The sequence below is a fragment of the Odocoileus virginianus genome, chromosome 24 (assembly GCF_023699985.2).
Source record: "Odocoileus virginianus isolate 20LAN1187 ecotype Illinois chromosome 24, Ovbor_1.2, whole genome shotgun sequence".
Classification (NCBI taxonomy): Eukaryota; Metazoa; Chordata; class Mammalia; order Artiodactyla; family Cervidae; genus Odocoileus; species Odocoileus virginianus.
Window position 1 is genome coordinate 180,214 of NC_069697.1, and position 16,988 is coordinate 197,201.

The 16,988-nt window shown below is 36.4% G+C and overlaps 2 pseudogenes; both read right to left on the reverse strand.

Annotated features, from left to right (window-relative positions):
* Positions 1–952: 952 nt before the first annotated feature.
* On the reverse strand, positions 953–1,916 carry LOC110129681 (olfactory receptor-like protein OLF2; annotated as a pseudogene).
* Positions 1,917–12,505: 10,589 nt separating this feature from the next.
* On the reverse strand, positions 12,506–13,409 carry LOC110129675 (olfactory receptor 5W2-like; annotated as a pseudogene).
* Between the last annotated feature and the right edge of the window lie 3,579 nt (positions 13,410–16,988).

Genomic DNA, 16,988 nt, shown 5'->3' on the forward strand with positions numbered 1-16,988 from the left:
TCAAACCTGCACTTCCTGCATCTCCTGCATTGACAGGTATATTCTTTACCACTGTGCCATCTGGGAAGCAGATATAAGGTACAAAACATGTGTTTAAGGCACATGCATTTAAAGCTATCTTTAATTTTTGTGGTTTTTTTTTTTTTTGCTTTATTATGAATAAATTTTCAATAAAATTAACTTATTTCTTTCTCCTTTTCTCTCTTTCATTCTTTCACTTACCCACTTGCTATATATCTCCTGGGTGACAGTCCTTAAAATCAGGATGTTCATAACCCCACATTGAAGGAAATAATTTAGAAAACAGATACACCAATGATCTGAAGCACAGGCTGGTGTGTGAATCAAGCTCATAGCTTGCAGGAGAGACGGAAAATCCCTGGAGGAGGTGACTAGGTTGCAAATTGCGGCACTCCAACCTGGATACAGAGTTTCCTTAAATGACATGGTCTTGTCCCACCTCACAGTCACTCTAACTGTCCAACCATCTTCACAGAATACTTTCTCTGCTGACTTTCATCTCTCAGTTACTTCCTACTTATCTCTTAGATACCAAACTAGTTGTGTTCATTTTCAAGAAGGAATTTTTAGCTTTCTTCAAAACATTTGAACAATGTGCTTTGGGTTTATGTTGTTCAGTCTTTACATTGTGGTACAAATATAGTTAATTATAAATAACGTGAATAATTATCTAATTAACACCTATCACTTCCATTAGAAAAGATTAATTTGTGTAAAAACTGCTAGATTTACCATTAAATTCAGAGGAAGCAAAAACCTGGCAAACTAACAGTTCAGAACTTTTCCACAAGTAGGGAGTCTTAAATGTAAGTTCAAGACATAAAATGGAAGCATGGAGTATATAGGAAACAGCACATTTTGGAATGACTTGAACATAATTAAAAAATACTTATTGATCACACCATAGGAATCAAAACAATTTTGACTTAAATCATAGTGTAAGAGTAGGAGAAAAACATATACCTACAACTTTACAATGGAACCACTTTCTATTTTTAGGCTTCTTCAGAGCCTCTTTCACATGCTTGTTTCTTAAGCTGTAAATCAGGGGGGTTAACATGGGAGTCACAAGGGTATAAAACAAGGTCATTTTGTCTTCATCTAGAGAGTAGGATGAACTTGGCTGGAAATACATGAAGAGCAGGGTTCCCTGGAAAATTGCCACATCACTTAGGTGGGAGGTGCAGGTGGAAAAAGCCTTGAACCTCCCTTCAGCAGAGTGGATCTTTACCACTGCTAGGATGATGTACCAGTAAGACACAGAAAGACCTGAGAGGGTACTCAGTTCAGTGAAGCCCAAAATGATACATATCACTAACGCATTGACCTGTGTGTCTGTGCAAGATAGTGAAAGAGGTGGACCATAGCAGAAAAAATGATTAATCTCATTGACTCACAGAAACACAGGTGGAATATTAATATTGTATTAATTAAAGCATCCACAATGCTGATCATATAAATCTCAACCATGAGCAGGGAGCACACCCTGCTGGACATGCTGACTGCATAGGGCAAGGGGCTGCTGATGGCCTTGTATCAGTCACAGGCCATCACTGCCAGTGGGAGACACTCAGAATCTACAAAGGTTCAGAAGATCAATGAATGCAGAGCACAGCCATAAAAGGGGATTGATTTGTTCTTGGCAAGGAGGTCTATCAACATCTTGGGTCCAATTTCTGTGGATTAGCAGGTCATTGAAGGAGAGGTGACCAAGGAAAAAGTACATTGGCATGTGAAGCTGGGAGTCCATTTTTATTAAAATGATCATCCCAAGATTTACAACAAGAATAATGAGATAAACAACCAGAAATGTGGTAAATGTCACTTTGATTCTAGAGTCATTATTAATTCCCAAGAGAATGAATTCTCAAGGAAGGGCAATTTTCTCCATCCATTCTTCTTTACTCTTCTAAAATGCTCCAGAAATCATAAAAAAAAAAGAGTGAGATCAAAGGTTTAACTCTTCTTGACATTTGGAAAAATATAATCTGTAAATAAGAAAAGATATATTACAATGCATTATATCTTTTATATCCTTTATCCTCATAACATAGCTTAGAGATGTCTCATTGTATGTTGTTGACAAAAGTTAACAGGATTTTGACAATTTGATCCTCAATTTGGATGTCATCTGTAAGGTATGTGAATTGTGTGAAACTTTACTGCTTTATCTCAGCAATCAATCATGAGATTAGAGATCACTACAGGTTAATATGATATGAAAGCAACACCCAAATTAAAGACACAAAACTGGAATATACAACCTTATATTTATAAGATAAATATCCAATTGAGCATAAAAGTGGTTATACTTCTTGAGTTATTTAAGAATCATATGCCAGAAACCAACACAACATTGTAAAGCAATTACCTTCCAATGAAAAATAAAACTTAAAAAGGAATAATAATTTGCTCAAGATTGTGTATTAAACTTGCACAATGAGCATATCTTGGAATTTAAAATAAACAATATGATATTACTATTCTCAGTCTAAATTAGTGTTCATATTTTTGAGACATTAGATATTTCATAAGTTTTTATCTAGATATATTCCACATTATTGTTACTTACATGCAGGAGTGGTGAGGGGTCAACAGATCTGTCTCTTGATCAGCCAAACAAATTCTAACAAGTGGGATCAACACAGCCTTTTAGATTTTAGCCTCATTTATTCCAGGTGGCTGCTAAGGTAGGCGGTGCCTGAGACAGGGGCTCCATACCTGGGTTGCAAAGATTTCCTATGGGAGGGCATGACCGTCCACTCCAGTGTTCTTGCTTGAGAATCCCATGGACAGAGGAGCCTGGCGGCCTACAGTCCATAGGGTCACAAAGAGTGCGACACAACTTGAAGCAACTTAGCATGAACACACATCCATTAAAAATAGAGATGGAAAAAGGAGCAATAAACATATCTTTGATATATTGCCTTCTATTTGTGTGTACATGTGTGTGTATGTATTTTTGTTTCCCTGTTAATATATGAAAACTGGAATATGAATGATAGTTTGATTTTGCTTTAAATAAGTAAATACAATATATGGTTTATACCAGGCTGAATTTGTATTTGTATATATCAGTGGTGACTGGTGAAATATTGAAAAAAGTCTTAAGTATACATATACCATTTCACAGTGGTTAAAAATATGATTATCTTCTTAATTTTGATTATTAACTAAATTAATATAACTTTTACTTATCTAATCAAAATGAATCCTTTTTCCCTTGCTTTAAAAGAAACATCATTTTTTTGCAAAGAGATTGCAGACTATGACTAAAGAAAATAGGCAAAAGAAATTTATCTACAATTTTCTAAACAATTTATTCCTTATTTTTTCAAATATAAAGTATTTTATTTTTCACTCTTATATTTGGTTACTTAGAAACCTACCTGTGATCAGCAAGCCTTTTGGCGCTTGCTCCTGGTAACTGAACAACATACACAAATCACATTTAATTTTTCATAGTGACATTTGGGAGTAAATCTCCAAAGCTTTTACACTCATGTTTTTGTATTATGCAAACATATGATTAATTAGATTTCTACTTCTGTATTTTCCCCTGTGATTGATGCAACCACTTCAGTGGTGGCCAAATTTTACTTCTTTGCAGTTGCTTCAAATTGATCAATATTAGAAAGGTAAAATGATATTAATATTATGATTCCCTAAGTTACTCTAAGTCTACACCATCTTCCACTCAAATTAGACATCTAATGAAAGTAAAACAAACTTTCTATTTAATTATTTTATCTTATCATTCATCCTGTTAAATTCTAAAATTAATACATTAATTAAAATGGTTATTTTACTTTTTATTGCTTATTCTTAATTATTTTTTACTTTGTGTGTATATTTCAGTGTCAAACCAAAAACTGATTTCCAAGACTGATGTCAAGTTTACCTCCTGTATTTTGTTTAGAAGTTTTATGGTTTCCATTCTTATGTTCGAGTCTTTAACTCATTTTGAGTTGACTTTTGTAAATGGAATAAGGAGAGTACAGGTGGCGCTAGTGGTAGAGAACCCGCTTGCCAATTTCGGAGACATAAGAGATCCTGGTTGGATCCCTGGGTAGGGAAGATCCCCTGGAGAAAGAAATGGCAGCCCTCTCCAGTATTGTTACCTGGGGAATGCCACGGATGGAAGAGCCTGTCAGGTTACAGTCCATGGTGTCGCACGACTGAGCAACGCAACACAGTTTCGTTATTTGGACTGCAGCTATCTAGTCGTTCCAGCACCATTTATTAAAAAAGACTATCTTCTCCATTGTATATTATTGGATTCATAATTGTACATTTACCAACCATGTGGCTTATTCGTTCCATTGATTGATGTGTCTGTTTTATTCCAATATCATACTCTTTTGATTAGTGTCTTCATAATATAGTTTGAAATCAGGAAAAGTGATGCCTTCAGGTTTGCTTTGCTTTCTGAAGACTGGTTGGCTATTAAGCATCCTTTTTGGTTCCATATCTCTAGGGTTTTTTTTTTTTTTTTTTTTTTTTATCTTGTGAAATATTGAATATGTAGCTTGTTTTGAGTGATACAGGTATTCTAGCTATAATAATTATTCTGATGCTTAAGAATGAAATACCTTTCCATTTATTTGTCTTCTTCAGTATCTTTCAGCAGTACAATGTTCCTGTATTTCATCAATACAATTTCTGTGTATAGTTCATTCACCTCTTGGTTAAGTTTATTTTAAATATTTTTATGAGATTTTTTTTGCTTAATTTATCTTTCTGATAAATAATTGTTAAGTGTATAGAAATGCAACTCTTTTTGTATTTATTTTATACCTGAAATTTAATGAATTTATTTATTGGTATTGTTATTCTTTGGCCACCTCATGTGAAAAGTTGACTCATTGGAAAAGACCCTGATTCTGGGAGAGATTGGGGGCAGGAAGAGAAGTGGATGACAGAGGATGAGATGGCTGCATGGCATCACTGACTCGATGGACATGAGTTTGAGTAATCTCTGGGAGTTGGTGATGGACGGGGAGGCCTGGTGTGCTGCGATTCATGGGGTCGCAAAGAGTCAGACGTGACTGAGAGAGTGAACTGAAATGATGTTGAAAAATGTAATATTTTCTATATACTATATGATGCTACCTGCAAAGAGACTATTTCACTTCTTTTTCCAACTGGATGACTTTTATTTCTTTTCTTTCCTATTTCTTCTGGCTAGGACTTTGAAGAAAATGTTAAATGCAATTTGCAAGGGTTGGAATTCTTGTCTTGTTTCTCATCTTTGAAGGAAAGATTTTACCTTTTCACTGTTTAATGTGATATAAGTTGAGTTTGACATATATGTCCTTTATTTTTACTGAGATAGGTTCCCTCTCTAACTGGTTTGCTGAGAATTTTATCACGAAAAATTTTCAAATTTGTCATTTGTTTTCTGCATTTCTTGAGATGACTATATTAATTTTTCTTGTGTTTGTTAATGTGGTATATCACATTAATTGACTTGCACAAGTTGACCTGTCCTTGCATGCTTGGAATAAATAACACTTGATCATAATGTATGATCTTTATAATACAGTTTTGATTTTTTTTTCAATATTTTGTTAGAGATTTATGCATTCATGTTTATCAGGAATATTGACCCTTAATTTTCATTCCTTGTTGTGTTTTGTCTGGTATTGAGCCAAGGTAATGCTGGGCTCATAAAATGAGTTTGGAGGTACTCCCTGTGCTTCTTTTTTTTTTTTTTTTTTTTGAAAAGTTTAAAAAATATTAATTCTTTAAATGCTAGAATTCACCAATGGAGCCATGTGGTCCTGAACTTATCTTTTGGGGAAGCTTTGGATATCTGATTAAATCTCCTTACTAGTAAGTGGTCTATTCAGATTTTCTAGTTTTTCATCATTCAGGCTATGTAGATTGTTATGCTCTAAGAATTTAACAATTTCTTCTAAGTCATTTGATTTTTTTTTTTAGGGGGGTGGATTTATATTGTTCATAGTAGCTTCTTATGATCTTTGGTTTTTGTGAAGTATCAAGGGTCATATCCCTGCTGCCATTTATAGTATTAGTTATTTGAGACTTCTCCCTTATTCTTGGTAAATTTAGCTATTTTTTCCCTCCATTTTATTAATACACAGAAGAACTGTACAAAAAGTATCTTCATGACCCCGTTAATTACAATGGTGTGATCACTCACCTAGAGTCAGACATCCTGGAATGTGAAGTCAAGTGGGCCTTAGGAAGCATCACTACAAACAAAGCTAGTGGAGGTGATGGAATTCCAGTAGAGTTATTTCAAATCCTAAAAAATAATGCTGCACTCAATATGTCAGCAAATTTGGAAAACTCAGCAGTGGCCAAAAGACTGGAAAAGTTCAGTTTTCATTCCAATCTCTGAGAAAGGCAATGCCAAAGAATGCTCAAACTACCGCACAATTGCACTCATCTCACACGCTAGTAAACTAATGCTCAAAATTCTCCAAGACAGGCTTCAGCAATACGGGAACTGTGAACTTGCAGATATTCAATCTGGTTTTAGAAAAGGCATAGGAAACAGAGGTCAAATTGCCAACATCAGCTGGATCATCGAAAAAGCAAGAGAGTTCCAAAAAAACAGGTATTTCTGCTTTATTGACTATGCCAAAGCCTTTGACTATGTGGATCACAATAAACTGTGGAAAATTCTGAAAGAGATGGGAATATCAGACCACCTGACTTGCCTCTTGAGAAATCTGTATGCAGGTCAGGAAGCAACAGTTAGACCTGGACATGGAACAATAGACTAGTTCCCAATAAGAAAAGGAGTACGTCAAGGCTGTATATTGTCAGCCTGTTTATTTAACTTATATGCACAGTACATCCTGAGAAACACTGGGTGGATGAAGCACAAGCTGGAACCAAGATTGCTGGGAAAATTATCAATAACCTCAGATACGCAGATGACACCACCCTTATGGCAGAAAGTGAAGAAGAACTAAAGAGTCTCTTGATGAAAAGGAAAGAAGAGAGTGAAAAAGCTTGCTTAAAGCTCAACATTGGGAAAACTAGGATCATGGCATCTCGTCCCATCACTTCATGGCAAATAGATGGGGAAACAGTGGCAACAGTGGCTGACTTGATTTTTTTTTGCTCCAAAATCACTGCAGATGGTGATTGCAGCCATGAAATTAAAAGACGCTTACTCCTTGGAAAGAAAGTTATGACCAACCTAGATAGCATATTAAAAAGCAGAGACATTACTTTGGCAACAAAGGTGCTTCTAGTCAAGGCTATGGCTTTTCCAGTGGTCAAGTATGGATGTGAGAGTTGGACTATAAAGAAAGCTGAGTGCAGAAGAATTGATGCTTTTGAACTGTGGTGTTGGAGAAAACTCTTGAGAATCCCTTGGACTGAAAGGAGATCCAACCAGTCCATCCTAAAGGAGATCAGTCCTGAGTGTTCATTGGAAGGTCTGATGTTGAAGCTGAAACTCCAATACTTTACCCACCTCATGCAAAGAGCTGGCTCATTGGAAAAGACCCTGATGCTGGGAAAGATTGAGAGCATGAAGAGAAGGGGATGACAGAGGATGAGATGGTTGGATGGCATCACCAACTCAATGGACATGGGTTTGAGTGGACTCCGGGAGTTGGTGATGGACAGGGAGGCCTGGCGTGCTGCTGCTCATGGGTCACAAAGTGTCGGCCATGACTGAGCAACTGAACTGAACTGAGGTGAAATCTACAGCTTTTATGGTGATTGCCTTTTTCTATTTCTTTGAACTCTGATCTTTGTTATTTTTTTCTTTTACTAACTTTTGACAGCATGTTTTGCTTTCCTAATTCCTTGGGTGTATAAAAGGTAGCTCTGGTTTTTTTTTTTTTTTCCCTTAATGTAAGCATTTTTTCACCACGAACTTGCCTCTTAAAAAACTGTGTTTGACGCCAGTCAGGATGGCTGCTATCCAAAAGTCTACAAGCAATAAATGCTGGAGAGGGTGTGGAGACAAGGGAACCCTCTTACACTGTTGGTGGGAATGCAAATTAGTACAGCCACTATGGAAAACAGTGTGGAGATTTCTTAAAAAGCTGGAAATAGAAATGCCATATGACCCAGCAATCCCACTTCTGGGCATACACACCGAGGAAACCAGATCGGAAAGAGACACGTGTACCCCAATGTTCATCGCAGCACTGTTTATAATAGCCAGGACATGGAAGCAACCTAGATGCTCGTCAGCAGACGAATGGATGAGGAAGCAGTGGTACATATACACCATGGAATATTACTCAGCCATTAAAAAGAATTCATTTGAATCAGTTCTAATGAGATGGATGAAACTGGAGCCCATTATACAGAGCGAAGTAAGCCAGAAAGATAAAGACCATTACAGTATACTAACACATATATATGGAATTTAGAAAGATGGTAACGATAACCCTATATGCAAAACAGAAAAAGAGACTCAGATGTATAGAACAGACTTGTGGACTCTGTGGGAGAAGGCGAGGGCGGGATGTTTCAAGAGAACAGCATTGAGCCATGTATATTATCTAGGGTGAAACAGATCACCAGCCCAGGTTGGGTGCATGAGACAAGTGCTCGGGCCTGGTGCACTGGGAAGACCCAGAGGGATCGGGTGGAGAGGGAGGTGGGAGTGGGGACCAGGATGGGGAATACATGTAAATCCATGGCTAATTCATTTCAATGTATGACAAAACTACTGTAATGATGTAAAGTAATTAGCCTCCAACTAATAAAAATAAATGAAAAAAAAAACTGTGTTTGTTGTAGCTTGTTATTGCCCTCTAATTTTTGGCATGACATTTTTTAATTTCCATTTGTGACAGTATATTTTTTCAAATTAGTTTTTTATTTCTTCTCTGAACTCCTGGTTGTTCAGGGATATGTTTAATCTCCACTAATTTGCAAATTTTTAAACTTATTTCTCTAATTATATTCTAGTTTTATACTGTTGTGGCTGGAAAAATGTTTGATATGGCTTCAATTTTCTGTGACACTCTTGAATGAAAGTCTTACTGTCTGTCAGAGTCAGATGATCTGGAGATGTGTTGACCCTTAAAATGTTAGTCACTCAGTCATGTCAGACTCTTTGTGAACTCATGGACTATAACCCAGCAGGATCCTCTGTCCACAGAATTCTCCAGGCAAGAATACTGAAGTGGGTAGTCATTCCCTTCTCCAGGGGATCTTCCTGACCCAGGGATTGAACCCAAGTCTCTAACATTCCAGGCAGAATCTCTACCATATACCTAGGATAGTCATAAAAGCTGAGGTACATCTATGTGTACAAATTCCTTCCAGGGAGATACTGGTAAATCGGGGTGAGAGGCCCACAGACAATTGAATAAGTCAATTTTAATTTTATAATTCCATTTATAGGAGTTAAAATATTCTTGCCTTTATTTCACATCTACTAGATCTCATAATAACAACCAGTATGTAGATCAAATGTATCTTTAGATGCTCTGATACAGGGCAGTCAAAAGGAGAGAGATTACCTAACCAGATTACACATCTATATTCTCTAAATTAGCAGCAATCCACCAACACTCCATTTTTCTTGGACAATATATCTCAAAAAATGATTTCTACCATGTTTCTGCTCATAAATAACAGTTTTAAAATATTGTGTGTAAATTGAGGAAACATAATACAGGTGAAAAACCCTGCAGTATTTTAATTCTGTGGAAGAGGTCAGCTTCTCATGAATGCCCCCTGTGGAAGCCAGAGAATCTGCTTGGGCTTTAATTTCATTCTGAAACATTTTTGCACAAAGACACTTTACAATGATAGCTAGAAATTCTAAAAAACAGTGGTGTTTAACTTCTACAACTGTAATAAATAAGTGCATGAATTTTGCATGCTTCTTCAAATATATCTGTACTGTTTAGACATGCTGATTCAGTGCTTTAGCATCAGATTCCAGAGCAGAAACCAACAAGATATATACATATTAAGAATGTATACAGATGAATGTTCTTTACTTCTAGTGTGATATGTATCTTCTTTCTAGATCAGCACCCTAGTATTCCAACAATTTTATATTCTTTCTTAAAATTTATTATATATATATATATATATATATATATATATATATATAGACACACACACACACATATGTTCAAGCCACATACAATATCTTCAGTTAATTTTGATTTTGTTAATTACTGAAGTCTAATAAAAACTCACAAATGTTATCTACTCTTTATTCCTTCCTTTTTCTTTACTTCTTTCTCTCTCTCTCTCTTTCTCCATTTGTGTCCCAAACATTAGGTAAGTGCTTTGGATAATACAAATGGAATGCAGAATCCTTGGGCAAAGATTGCTCACAATCTCATACCGTAGGCCATGATTTCACAAGCAATATGATATTAAATAGAATGACTAAAGAAAATGGTTGTCTGTGAACTACGAAAAGGAACATTTAATCAGAGCCTAGAACGGGAGGAGCTGATAGCTAATTATTAAAGAAAACTATACAATTTATGAAGGCACTTTAAATTGCTTTCAATTTTGGATTTCTTAATTCTAAAAAGGTGTGTGTATGTGTGTGTCTGTGTGTTCAGTCGCATCTGACTCTTTGTGACCCCAGGGACCACAGCCTACCAGGCTCCTCTGTACATGAAATTTTCCAGACAAGAATACTGGAGCAAGTTGCCATTTCCTACTCCAGCAGATCTACCTGACCCAAGGATTGAATCCAAGTCTCCTGCATCTCTTGCATCGGCAGGCAGATTCTTTACCACTGAGCCACTGGAAATCCCCTCAAAAGGCATACAGCAGCTCAACTCAAGACCTCTGTAAGTATCAAATCATCTTCTAGAATCTTTTCCTTTTCCAAATTATTTTTGGATCTTACAATTAATATCTCCATTCAGGAAAACCTTTCTTCTTCATACTGTGTTTTGACATTTCTTCCTAGATTTTTCACCCTCAGTTCAGTTCAGTTCAGTCACTCAGTTGTGTCCAACTCTTTGTGACCCCATGAATCGCAGCACACCAGGCCTCCCTGTCCACCACAAACTCCTGCCCATCTCATGCCCATTGAGTCGGTGATGCCATTCAGCCATCTCATCCTCTGTCATTCCCTTCTCCTTCTGCCCCCAATCCCTCCCAGAATCAGGGTCTTTTCCAATGAGTCAACTCTTCATATGAGGTGGCCAAAGTACTGGAGTTTCAGCTTCAGCATCAGTCCTTCCAATGAACACCCAGGACTGATCTCTTTTAGGATGGACTGGTTGGATCTCCTTGCAGTCCAAGGGACTCTCAAGAGTCTCCTCCAACACCACAGTTCAAAAGCATCAATTTTTCGGCACTCAGCTTTCTTCACAGTCCAACTCGCACATTCATACATGACCAATGGAAAAACCGTAGCCTTGACCAGACAGACCTTTGTTGCCAAAGTAATGTCTCTGCTTTTTAATATGCTATCTAGGTTGGTCATAACTTTCCTTCCAAGGAGTAAGTGTCTTTTAATTTCATGGTGGCAGTCACCATCTGCAGTGATTTTGGACCACAAAAAAATAAAGTCTGACTCTGTTTCCACTGTCTCCCCATCTATTTCCCATGAAGTGACGGCACCAGATGCCATGGTCTTAGTTTTCTGGATGTTGAGCTTTAAGCCAGCTTTTTCACTCTCCTCTTTCACTTTCATCAAGAGGCTTTTTAGTTCCTCTTCACTCTCTGCCATAAGGGTGGTGTCATCTGCATATCTGAGGTTATTGATATTTCTCCCGGTGATCTTAATTCCAGCTTGTGCTTTTTTCAGCCCAGCGTTTCTCATGATGTACTCTGCATAAAAGTTAAATAAGCAGGGTGACAATATACAGCCTTGACATACTTCTTTTCCTATTTGGAACCAGTCTGTTGTTCCATGTCCAGTTCTAACTGTTGCTTCCTGACCTGCATACAGGTTTCTCAAGAGGCAGGTCAGATGCTCTGGTATTTCCATTTCCTTCAGAATTTTCCACAGTTTTTTGTGATCCACACAGTTGAAGGTTTTGACATATTTTTCACCCTAAGTTTTTATTTATTTTTTTGACTAATGAAAGTTGTAAACTTTACTATGAATTGTATGCATAGTTAGTTAAAAAATGTTTATTTATCTAAATTATAAGGTCCATTTTTGTACAAACTAATGGATTTTTTAAGAAATGTAAAGCAATTAGAGGCAGACAAAAAAACAGTAAATAGTTGATAAATATTAACATACTTGAAATAATAATGCTTGAATGAATGGATACACACAAAAAATATGATAGAATTTGAAGAGCCAGCAAGTTTTGCACAGAGAGAGTTTCAGAGATAAGGTCAAGACATATAATGAAGCATGACAAGTTTTGAAAACTGTAACAATGTCCTATGGCTGAACTTTAGTATAAATACTCATTTATTAAATAATTTGATAAAATTATGTTTCTCATGTATCATACCATATAATTTTGCAAAAATAATAATTACTATATGTGTATGCATATATGTGATATAAATATTTGAAATCATCTTTTATTTTTTAGTTTTTTAGGGCATTTTTCACATCCTTGTTCCACAGGCTATAAATCAGAATGTTTAACATGGGAATCATAAGGGTGTAAAACAATGATGTCATTTTGTCTTGATCTAAAGAGTAGATTGAACTTGGCCTGAAGTACATAAAAAGCAGAGTTCCTGGAAAATTGCCACAGCAGTTAGGTGGGAGGCACAGATGGAGAAAGCTTTGAACCTCCCCTCAGCAGAATGGATCTTTGAGGCTGCTACGATGATATAATAGTAAGAGACAAGAGCTCCTGAAATCAAGCTCAATTCAATAACTCCAAAAACAATAAACACTGTCAATTCACTGACCTGTGTATCAGAGCAGGAAAGAAGGTAGAGTGGAGGTAAGTCACAGAAGTGGTTAATCTCATTTGCCCCACAGAAACATAAGCAGAATGCTAATGTCATGTGTATCAGAGCAGCTGTCATCCCCACCAAGTAAACCCCAGCCATGAGCAGGGAGCACATCCTGCTGGACATGCTGACCGCATAGAGCAAGGGCTGCTGATGGCTTTGTACTGGTCATAGGCCATCACTGCCAGCAGGAGACACTCAGAATCTGCAAAGGTACAGGCAATCAAGAACTGTAGGGCACAGCCATAGAAGGGGATTGGTTTGTTCTTGGCTAAAAGGTCAACCAGCATCTTAGATCTGATTGTTGTGAAATAGCAGAGGTCACAGAAGGAGAGGTGGCTGAGGAAAAGGTACACTGGTGTTTGCAGCTGGGGATCCATTCTAATCAAAATTATCACTCCAAGATTTCTCAGAAGATTAATAAGATAAACAAGTAACATGGCAAATAAGGTCACTTTCCCTCCCAGATTACTGGTAATCCCCAAGAAAATGAATGCAGTCACAGAGGAGCAATATTCTTTTTCCATACTTTAATTTTTATTATCTAAATTTTTGACAAAGTGATCAGGAAAACTATAGATGAACATATGGACATGTGCAAAATATCTGCAAAGGAGAACACAGTCTCTTTGTGTAAATGTCATTTTATACTCAGAAAATTACCCAATCATATACCTACTTTTTGAAGGAACATTGTTACCTACCTGGAAAAATAAAAACAAACAAAAAAAACTGTAATACATATTGAAAAAGTTTTATCTAAGTCTGCATGTCATCATGATGTATATAAAAGTTTATGAGTTTTTCATTTTTCTAGATTTTTGCTTTCTTATCTATGGAGGTATAATTAGATGAATGTTTCATTCTATGTTCAAAATACCATAGAAGAGACACCAATGTTTGACAGACCTGGCTGTCAGTTACAGGATTAGGCATTTTCCATCTCTAGAAGTACTTATTTGGACACAAAAAAGTGTTACCATTGTTAATGTTTCTCAAAAACAGCTCAGATAATGTAGGTTTAAAAAGATTTTCTATTTGTTCTAGAGCATATCAGCAACTATTCATAATGAAAATTACTATGTTACTGTCCTAGTCTAAGTTTCCTTCAGCATTCTGTAGACATGAAATAAGTATTATTGACCTTTACTATAGAAATGCGCTGTTGCTTTGCCACAGTACTCATTACCGATCTCTGCAGCACCCTGGTGCCAGGGGATGAATTCCTTGACCAGTCAAAGAAAAATGATACAAAGAAATGAAAGCAACAGAATTTAACACACTTATTTTCATTTCTTTGACTTTAGATTGGCTTTCATATTAAAACAAAGAAAAAAAGAAAATGGGATGAGGTATAATAAACACTTCTAATAAATATAGTCTCCTCCTTGTATGTATTTGCATGTGTCGTGTCTGCATATATGCACGTCTCTGTTGATATAACAATTAGAATATTGGTGACAGATTTTCTTTAAGTATATATTGGCATATGATTTACACAGAATTGTTTGCACATATTGCTATTTATAGTGTGGTATCTAAATTCTTTTGTAAATAAAATTTTAGAAAAAAGACTAAAATGTATATATATACTTCCTTAATGATGAAGAATAAAGGCTTTCCTGTGAATCTAAATTAAAAGTAAATAATTAAACAATCATCTTATAGATACTAGAGACAGATTCTTCCAGTTCTGAGAAGAAAATATTTTTTGACCATTAAGTTTATAAATCTCTCATTTTTTTAATGGTAAGTTTTTCTCCTATATTCTTAAGTCTGGAAACTCAAGAACATACCTGGAATGAGCAGGTCTTTCTGTCCTTGCTACTGATGCCTTAAAAAACAAACAGCTAACCTTTTATTTTGCCTGGTAGCATTTGGGACTTATACCTATGAAGTTTCCATCCCTTGGCTCAGTGTTTGCTAACATTTGGTTAATTATATTTTCTGCTCTGCATTTTTCCCTGTGAAAACAGTGAAAAAAAATTTGCAAAATTTGAGCTTTATTTCTTCACTATTGTCAACATATTGATCTGACAGGAAGAAAAATACAGATTATGTTTATTTTAAGCTGCACAGTTACACTGTGCATCTTACACTTTGACTAGTTACCTAGTCAAAGCAGAAATCCAGTGAATTAAAAGATTTCCCCACTTAGTAATTTACATCTTCCTATCATTCATTTTGTTTCTACCTTTTTGAAATATTCACCTTTCCCATGTCATTTAGGAATATTTCCAGTAATGAAAGGATATGAAGAAATGTCAAAACAATGCATGAAAGGCCAACAGATTTTTAAAAATCAGTACCTAAAATCAATTATTTTTGATTAATGCAAGATTTGATTCAGTTTGTAGGGATACTTGGATTCCACTCACAACTATTAGAAATGAAAAGTAGGGGAAATGCACTTATTTTATACTTGCACTATATCTTTTTAGAACAATGATTGACTCGGGTGGTAAAGACTTATTATGACTCATAATTTTCCCTCTTTTTAGAGAGGCAAAAGCAAGATATGTGTATTATAGAGAATTGATGATGCATTTTAGTCCCATTAGGCTCCAAAATCACTGCAGATGATGGCTACAGCCATGAAATTAAAAGATGCTTAATTTCTTTGGAAGAAAAGTTATGACTAACCTGGACAGCAAATTAAAAAGCAGAGAGATTACTTTGCCAACAAAGTTCCATCTATTCAAGGCTATGGTTTTTCCAGTAGTCATGTATGGATGTGAGAGTTGGACTATAAAGAAAGCTGAGCCCCAAAGAATGGGTGCTTTTGAACTGTGGTGTTGGAGAAGACTCTTGAGAGTCGTTTGGACTACAAGGAGATTCTACCAGTCCATCCTAAAGGAAAACAGTCCTGAATATTCATTGGAAGGACTGATGCTGAAACCGGAACCAGTATTTTGGCCACCTGATGCAAAGAACTGACTCATTGGAAAAGACTCTGATGATGGGAAAGACTGAAGGCGGGAGGAGAAGGGGATGACAGAGGATGAGATGGTTGGATGGCATCACTGAGTCTATGGACTTGAGTTTGAGCAAGCTCCAGGAGTTGGTGATGGACAGGGAGACCTGGCATGGTGCAGTCCATGGGGTAGCACAGAGTCAGACATGACTAAGCGACTGAATTTAAGCCCCCTTAACAATCATTTGATTAACTCTATAGCTAATGAGTGGTGTCACCATAGCAGTTCGGACACATTATTCAAGTACTTAACTGCTAGCTTGTGGAAATGCTGAAGAGGGTGGATTCTTTGTCCAGTCGGCTCAGTGGGTAATATCCACCCTCAGTTGAGGAGATGCAGAGAGACACGGGTTCAATTCCTGGGTCGGGAAGATGTCCTGGAGAAAGAAATGCCAACTCACTCCAGTATTCTTACCGGAGAAATCACATGAACAGGGAAACCTGGTGGGCTACAGTCCACAGGGTCATAAAAGAGTTGGGCACAATTTAGGGACTAACCAACAACAGCAAATCTCACATAGTTTTCATTTTTCTATTGTGTTGGGAAAACTTAAGATATATTTTCTGAGCAAATTTCAAATGTACAACACAGCATTGTCAATTATAGTCATCACATTGTGCCTTAAATCCCCAGAAACTATTCATGTTATAACAGAAAATCTGGACAATTTGAGCAACATCAATATCCCCTTCCCCCACCTCCTCTAGACCAAGGAGGGTTCTTTGAGTTCTACTCAGGTTCTTTGAATTCAGCTTTTTTAGATTCCATATAAAGGAGATTATACAGCATTTGTCTTTACTTTGTCTGACTTATTTCACTTAACATAATTCAAGATTAATCCATGTTTTCAAAATTGTGATTCTATAAGGGAGCAAAATTTGCCGCCCCAAAATATGGCTTTTTGGTATGGCCATTATATTGAGCTGAGTAATTTTCATTGTGCCAAATACTTGTATTTTAATCACTTTACATATATTTTCTTATTAAATCCTACAAGAATCCTATGACTTTATGGGTATCCCCATTTTATGGTTATTCATTCATTCATTCCATGCATATTTCTTGAATGCTGACTTATTATAAACAAGAGATCATTTTAGGTAATACCTAGGTGAAAAAAAGAGCAGTGTG